Raw genomic sequence first — 8480 nt, 5'->3', positions numbered from 1 at the left:
ATAAATTGGCTATATTTGACCCCATTACACCACCATTGTAACGAATTCAGAGTTGCTGTGCTGATCCCAGACTAGTAAAGCAGCAAAACGAATTCCCCTCATAGGATCAATAAAGTAGGTGTTTCTGATAAAGTGGCCATTGATGTAGAGAATAGGGAGCAGAAGCGAACTTAATATCTTATTGAAAACCAGCAGAGTATTTACATATCAGCATTTACACGCAGGTTTATTGAAGTACCTTTGCCAATTAATGAATATTTCAGTTCAAGAAGCAATTTTTCTGAAGTTTTAGTCAGTATGAAGAGAAACAAAGTCTTACTGACAGTGTCAGTGTCAGCTGTGAAATGGATACAAATCCATAGCGAGGGGTTTCAACACTTTCTCAACACTTTCCTTACAATCGCTCGCAAAACTATTTGTGTGTTTATCAGTTGTGGTTTGCTTGCACATTCCATTCAAAACAAAAACTGATGGACTGGATCATCAACAGGGTAACAGTAAATGTGAAAGAGCAAAGCCATTTTCTAAACATTATCAGGATATCACAACGGCATGTTTTGGTTTCCGTTTATGCACCAAAAATAATCCTTCTCATTCTGCACGGCTGCAATATGGCAACACAAAACCACTTTAGAATGGACCTTTAAAGGGATACTTCACCAAGATTACATGTGAGGGGATAGTGTTCCTTTTAAGGCCATGCAATTATCTATGTACTGTGTTCTCCAACGTCAGGTAGAGAGCAAGAGAGAGAGAGAGAGAGAGAGGGAGAAAGAGAGAGAGAGAGATCCTTTACATTCAAAATCAATTGCATCATTTGTGCACAAACATAGTGTAGCAGATGTCTGTACATTTTTATAAAAAGAATTTATCATGTTGTGTATCTTTTTGTGCATTTATGTCTTGTATTTGTTCAGTATTTTGCACCCTTTTTTTCTGAAGTATGTGATGTCACCATTTATAGTATTGTATAGGAGGCCTGATGACTGATAATCACACAGAAGTGTTAACCGTCAAAGGGACGTTCCTTTAACCTTTAATCTGTTTTGCAATTATGTATTTGTAAATGATGTTATTGTACACATTTCCTTTTTTATATGGATTGACTGTGAATTTATACATAAATATATGTTTAATGGATTGAATGAAGGCATGAATAAAAAGTTTGTATATTGAAAAAAGACTAGGTTCATTTCACACACATTATATATATATACATTATGTATTCATTACTGAAGAGAACAAACAAACCAAAAAGAAGTGAATTAACATAGTCAATATTTACCAGTGTTAACATATGGTTTTCTTCATTTGTTACCTTATTTAAAAATTGTAAACATTAATTAGACAGAAAGCACATTTCCAGCTGGGATATTGATCTGTCTTTAACTGTTCTTTCAAAACAGTGTAGAGCACCCAGTAAACAACCACACAAAACCAAAAATTAGACATTATACAAATATATGTCACTAAAAGTGTCATTAAAAGCAACAATAGCACAGTGTGTCAATACCACAGCATACACCAAGGGTGCTCAGTCGTGGTCCTGATGATCTACCACCTTGCACAGTTTAGCTGTAAGATAAGTGAATCTAACGCACCTGAACCAGGTAATGAAGGCCATCAGAGGCCAGGGTGTTGGATTTAAACTCTCCAGTGTGATAGATCTCCAGCTAGAGGTGTGAGTAGGACCTTATGGGCCTCTGTCAAAAACACTGAACACAAAAATGACAAAGTAATTTACTTGTTTACTTGCTACTGTTATATTTCAAAGAAATCAACACATTTAATTACATTTTTTCCCTACATGTTATGTTGACATATCTGTTGAGTTTATTCGGAAACTGTGTGTATGTTAATATGTAAAACACCTAGCTGGTGACGAAGAACAGAGTACAGACTAAAACTGATTTGTGGTAATGGTGTCCAGTCCACTAGATGGCGGTAATCACTTAATCTTTTTTCCATCAACGTCCACAGCCAAACACCGTCTGACAACTGGTAGGGCTGCTTCTATTTTTCTGCTCACAAGAGGCCTGTACATTAATCAGAATATATATGACTTTCTGCTCATGTTTTTTATCACTCTTCTCATGTAATTTACTCAGCGCACAACAAACACAGTGTGGCCGAAGGCACTGGACCTTTGACCTCACCCTGAGTCTGACTATGAAGAGCATGCCAGCCAAGATGCTTAGGAGTCTCTGCGCTGCCCTTTAAGTGTTTCAGCTGCTGGCCTTTTTAGATCAATAACTGCAGCCAATGGCCTGTTACTGCACAAAAGCATACCTGAACAGATAGTAAAGAGCTGATAGGCTGCGATTAAAAACTGACAAAACAATAAAAGGTCAGAGACAGATGACATTATATCTTTCATCATATCTGGAAGGCAGAGCTAATTAAGTTGGCTTGAAAAAGCTTACCTACTCTTCCTCATGTTCCTCTTCATATTATTTGTTTGACTATAAATTTGCAATGGTACTCCTACAGTTTTTAAGATAGAACCACATAATATTGCAGGGCATTAGAGCCTCTACCTAAATATGTGCTTTTTCTACATATTCAGCCTTACAGCAGGCCTTTCACAATTACTGCATAATCATGTAATTGCAATATTTATTTATTCCGTTCAGTTTTAAAGATTATCTCAGTTAATTTAAATTATTACAATTATTTAAGCTGTAATCATTTTCCACAATTGTTAGAATTAAAAACTGTATTATGTTACAAGTATAATGTTAACTGGATGTGCTCATACAGACTCATCATGGAATTACAAAATTCTGTAACATATTTAGAGGGCAGCACAAGTAATGTTTGTCTATGTTTTTTCTACATAGCTAATATTAATGTTTTAAGCAAGTATACAAGCAGAATTTGTTATATTTGCACTTTAAAGATAGAATTTAGCTTTGATTGACTTTACACATGGTTCTGTGTAACTGTAGGACTGGGATACTATAGCAACAGCCTAGTAACACCTTAGCAACCAACTGGGAAAACATAGCAACAGCCCAGTAACACCTTAGCATCTACTTAACAACCACTAGGCAACGCCCTAATAACAAGTTGGAATACCATAGCCCTGTTACAGCAACACCATAGCAACCACACAGATTTACTCTATAAACTTATTAAAACCCAATGAACACTCTTCCACAGTTGCTTTAACTTTTCTCTGTTAGCATTATCAGCTGGTCAAGCCAGCTAAAAGTTTGTTCACAAACGCTCCTTCTTGTTAGTCTCTATTGGAAGCTTAAATCAGTAGATGTTCAGTCCAGTGGCCCAGTACTAATGGATCTGGCTTTCAGAGTTGTGTGATCCAACAGTCTTTTGCATGATGACTTTCAATATTTTCACACTTTCCTATTTGCACAACATTTCTAATGTTGAAAGCTAAGACTGATAGAATATTCAGCCAATCGTGGGGCGTACTTTCAATCACACGTAGATATGATTTTTATGTTTCTTTACTCAAGTATATCAGAACTTTAATTCGATAATATTTCACATGTCTGCATGATGAAGAAATTCAGGTCAGTGGTCAGTGGCTCCATCAGCATCACTTTAGTTGCTTTAGTTAATGTTACTTTATTTTTGCTTCAAAACAAAACGTATGGATAAACATTTATATATTATCAAAAAAGCATGTTTGTCCAAAAGGCGAGCTTTACAGGAAAATGTAACTTTTTGTGTAGGTTTTTGTAAAGAGATTTTATAAGTTATTTGGGAGCGTTTCTATTGGCACATCCATTTTGAAATTTTCACACAAAAAAAAGGACAGCCGCTGTGTTAAAATTATGCAGAAAAATAATAATCGGACAAAATGGAGATATATGCTTTTTTGGACAGCAGTGATATATTAGACTAGTCAGATGGTGACAGGTCCGATGCTGAGGCTGCTGAGAATGTAAAAAGCTCAACAGAAAGTGTCCAACCATCATCTAAATCAGAGGTTCTCACTCTCATACTGTCCCTCACCGCAACACACCTGCTTTCATTCAAAAGCAGGCTTAATGCTTAGCTGATGAGTTAGATCAGGTGTGCTGGGCTAACGATGTAAAGCAGTAGATGCCCTGAACTGGAACGGGGAATCTCCACATGATTGTATATAGAGATTGATCTATCATTTTTAAGCTGGAGGATGAAGACCACATGCAAAAAATGTAACCTAGTCCTCTACATTACTCAAGGTTAAAACTGCTTTGATGAGTAAAGAAACACCAGAAAAAAGGTACAAAAGAGAAATTATAGTTTAGCAATAAGAAAGGATTAAGTGCGTTTACATGCACTTAATAAACTGATAACTGCAGAAAAACAGGTTTTGTCAGTCATTTGATCAACGCGTCTTGAGTAATCAGACAACAAGGAAACTCCAGATCTTCAAGAATCAGGCAGTGATCAGATTTGCAACCAGCCAATAAACTCACAGAAGAAGACATGACATAAACATAATGTAAAACTCATGCATTTGTGCATGTATACACACTTGTTTCTAAATTGTTCAGCTATATAATTTCATTTTGTGGTGTGTTATTGCTGTTTAGCCACTCTTTACAGGTAAGGTGATATTACAATAAATCATTGCCAGTCGACAATAATTCGTATAATTTCTGTATTGGAAGTTTTGTGTTTAGAAGGTCAAATGTGATGCTTAAAAATGCACATGTTTACATATAAAGAAAAGTAGCCTTTGCATGATGTTAGAATTAATTAAATTAAATTGAATTAAAATGTTTATTTTATTGTAAAGCCACAGTCCAGAGAAAGAATTTCAGTTTAGACTTTTAAAGTGTCATTGCTTTCCTATTATTTTGTAGTATGAAATCCAGCTATGAGCAAATACCTCTATAATATCATACAGAATAGGGTTACAAAAGAACATGTAAAATTTCATGAATGCAGGTATGCAGGAAACTGAGAGTTTTGATTCTAAATGAAGAAAAAATGTGTCCCATAAAGTCCCAGAGCTGCGTTACCCAGCGAGATCTCTGAGAACAAGCAGGATTTGTGTGCCATATTTCGATTTTCTATTTGGATTCTACAGGGAAGAAGCTTTTCTAGTGATATCACATGGTTGTGCCAAGTGTAGGCGGAGCTAAGTCTTAAGTAACTTTTGGAAAACAGTTAGAGTGGGTGCAAATTTACAAAATACACAGAAAAACTGGACAGAGGAAATTGATCTGAATCTGGTTAAAACTGACTGCTGAAGCCCGTCAATTGTTTTTTTTTCTTTCATTCTCTAAGCCTGTGTGGCCAAACGATTTCCTCCGAGTGAATAAAGTTTGTAAACAGTCAGCTGGCAGTTTACTGACAGGTTGATTAAAGGGTTAATCGGGGCGACTACGCCATAAAGTTGATGAAAACATTTTTCAGATTGTGGAGTTAATGTTAGCAGTGGCTGTTGCTTAGTGCAGCTAATAATACGATGTATTACTCACTTGCTTTTACTTTATACGGCCTACGACGCAAAGCGCACACAGGACATGGCGAGTGAGCAAGTGTGTTTGTGTGGGTTGGAAATAGATCCTGCATGTCTCAATCGGTCGCCTCTCTCTGATCCGGCGAACAGAAGGAGATGAGGAACACCTTATGAAAATATTGTTCCTCTGTCAGTACAAACAGCGCAGAGCACTGTTGTTCCTCTCGCCGCTCTCTCATAATCCAAACAAAAGAATCTCTGTCATAACACAACCCCTGAGCCCTGCACCGCACAGAGAGAAAACAGACGGCTGACAGAGAGAGAGAGAGAGAGAATGAGGTAAAGAGAGAGATGGGGAGAGAGTGACAGAGAGAACGATAGAGTGAAGTAGAGGGGGAGAGAAAGTGACATAAAAGAGGAAGGAGGAAAGGCAAAAGATATAGAGAGTGAGAAGCATGGGAGGGTGAGAAAACAAGAAAAGGAGAGGGTGCGACAGAACGAAAGGCAGAAGGAGTAGGAGAGAAAAGGAGAGAGATCAAGTCAGAGAGACTTAATTAGTCAGAAAGAGAGAGAAAGGGAGAATGCAAAAAAAAGAGAGGTACTGTTGTACTGTTTTAGTTGGCATGGTGCTGCTAACCTCTTGCGTTCCTGCTCTCTCTCCTTCTCTCACACTCTTAATCTCTTTTAGAAAAGCTTATAGTTTGGGTGGTGACTGATGAGCAAGAAGCTACTGAGAATTGAGGCTGGTTTAAGAGAATTCTTATGTGTGCTGAAAGATCATTTGGCGTTTTCGGTTTGAAAGGCAGTCTGATATATTTAGGCCTACGTAATGGAAAAGTATAATGAAAGAACCTCTTTCTACAGGCCCTCTAGTGGAAGACATTTTTTTGAATGAATCTTTCAAAGCCAGTTTAGTTAATGAGACATATGAGACCTTTCATAGTTGAAAGAACTTCCACATTACACAAAACACCAATCTAATGTATTTTCTAGAGTAGTATGTTCAAACCAACCAAGAACTGCTGTGGAACCTTTATTGGTAAGAGTGTAGTTGGGCTATCTGTGACGTTAGCCAGAGCCAGGTACCCACGCAGAATGGCTGTCGCAACAAGGCCAGAATCTGGCACGTCCTCAGGGCATTACGTTGGTTATGCAAAAAGACGTGCTTAGCTACAGGCAGACTGCACAAAGTCTCTGTTGTGCTTTAGTCACAATTATACTGGGGCCATTACTGCCACATTACGCCCAGTGGTTCAAAGGCTGTGTTGATAATTGCAGAGGTGTGCTTTTTATAACTCTCTAGTGAATCACCTTGACTTGCTGGGTTAACCAGTAGTGTTGCTGCAAGAATGGACATGAAGAGAGAGAGAAAGAGAGAAAGAGAGAGAGAGAGAGAGAGAGAGAGAGAGACAAACAGAGAGAAAATGAGCAAGAGAGGGAGAGAGACAGAGAGAGTGAGTGAGCAAGAGAGAGAAAGGGGTAAATGTTTGGCTAGATAGGTTTTTGTTTGAAAGAACATGGTGCCTCAAAAGAATGTTTTTGAAGTCTTCGTTATGTCATACATAATGTTCTGCGCGCCTACATCAAAGGCTTGTAAAAAGGAAAAAGCACACATACACGGCTTGTAGGGTGAACTGTAAAGGCCAGCTCAAGTATGAGTGAGTCAATTCAGAGCTAAATAATCACTGCCAGTTTCCTCAAGACAAATTGCTTTTCAACATTACACAAGCCGATGATAATATTACTCCACTGATCAGCCCATCTCAGCCATAACCACACTCTTACGATAGCATAAGACTTTCATCACCTCACCCAACCACCAGGGCAGAGATTGTGTTAGTTAGTCAGGTGAATGAAGGGAGGAGGCCTGCTTAGGGTAAACATTTGGCATTCCTGTTTGCGGGGGGATCCAGAAGGAGCATGATACGGATTTCCATGATTGGAAAACATCCAGTGTGAATGAAAAGTGGGAAAAGTGGGAATTCACTCCTCTAAAAGATACATAAATGCATACAATCTCAGTGAGGGTAAAAGTGGATCTTCTACAAGAATTATGTATTTTCCTACTGGGATAGTAAATGGGATAGTAATTGGAAATCTGAAAACATATTTGGAAAAAATAAATTTGGGCCATACTTTGTATTTTGTTGCCATATGGCAACAGCATGTGACAATGTGACACTGGCATTTGTTATTTCAGCATGAAAATAATCATTTAATCATCAATATTGCGTAACAGCAATATATGGTTGCTAAACATTACTATTTGATGTCAGATAGCAACATTATGTACTTTTATAACACAAAAATAAAATAATTTTATTGATAAAATCAATGACATCATTCCATGACATTGTATGCATTTAGCCCCAGTGTATGCACTGCACATTACAATTTGCAGTTCCACTGTCACATCTAATCGGGGTTCATTTTAGAAAAAGAATCATATGTTCAATTTTGTTAATAACATTTTTACATAATTTTGAATGCTGATTTCTACACAAGCTTTGAGAATGCTTCAGCTGCTGGGCTTTAGTGTGTAAACATAAAAAAAAAAAAAAAGTACAGAGGACAAGGTGGCATGGGATCAGGAAAAACTCATCCAGTTTTGCACATAAAGCCTTTGGTGTTACAAAACATGACTTTACTATTGTTGTTAGGCAAATAAAAAATGAAAGAAAGCCATTGTTGCCATAAGGCAACACCATGGCTAATCCTCTTTTTCTTCATATGTGACACAAATTGATTTTCGTGGGCAATGTGGACAGCGAAAAACAGGTTAAATACAACACTTCCACCTTAATATGCGGCACTTAAAAATGCTATACATATATGTTGTGAGGCAATGGGGTCTATGACTGAACAATCAGATTGGAATTGATGCAGCTTTTACATTAATTTAGTTGCCTCTAATGTCATTATTTATTTCTGTGTGAGTGTGCATGGTGGATTGTTGTTGTTTTGAACATCAGCTTATTAACATAGCCTGTTCAGACAAGGGTTGAAACTCTGTAATCTGATTTTAAAAAATGAAATGCTTTCAATTATAGTGGTATAC

General features: G+C 37.4%; 1 protein-coding gene across 2 annotated transcripts in view; it reads left to right on the top strand.

Moving 5' to 3' along the window:
• Positions 1-1181, top strand: part of klf12a (Kruppel-like factor 12a) — a 36732-nt gene extending 35551 nt beyond the window's left edge. For both annotated transcript variants that reach the window (XM_017715117.1, XM_017715116.1), the window contains one exon: positions 1-1181. This exon is cut by the window's left edge and continues 1182 nt beyond it. The gene's annotated coding sequence lies outside the window, so the exon portion shown is untranslated.
• The last annotated feature ends 7299 nt before the right edge of the window (positions 1182-8480 follow it).

The sequence above is a fragment of the Pygocentrus nattereri genome, chromosome 12 (assembly GCF_015220715.1).
Source record: "Pygocentrus nattereri isolate fPygNat1 chromosome 12, fPygNat1.pri, whole genome shotgun sequence".
Taxonomy (NCBI): domain Eukaryota; kingdom Metazoa; phylum Chordata; class Actinopteri; order Characiformes; family Serrasalmidae; genus Pygocentrus; species Pygocentrus nattereri.
This window is presented reverse-complemented; position numbering and strand designations above follow the sequence as displayed.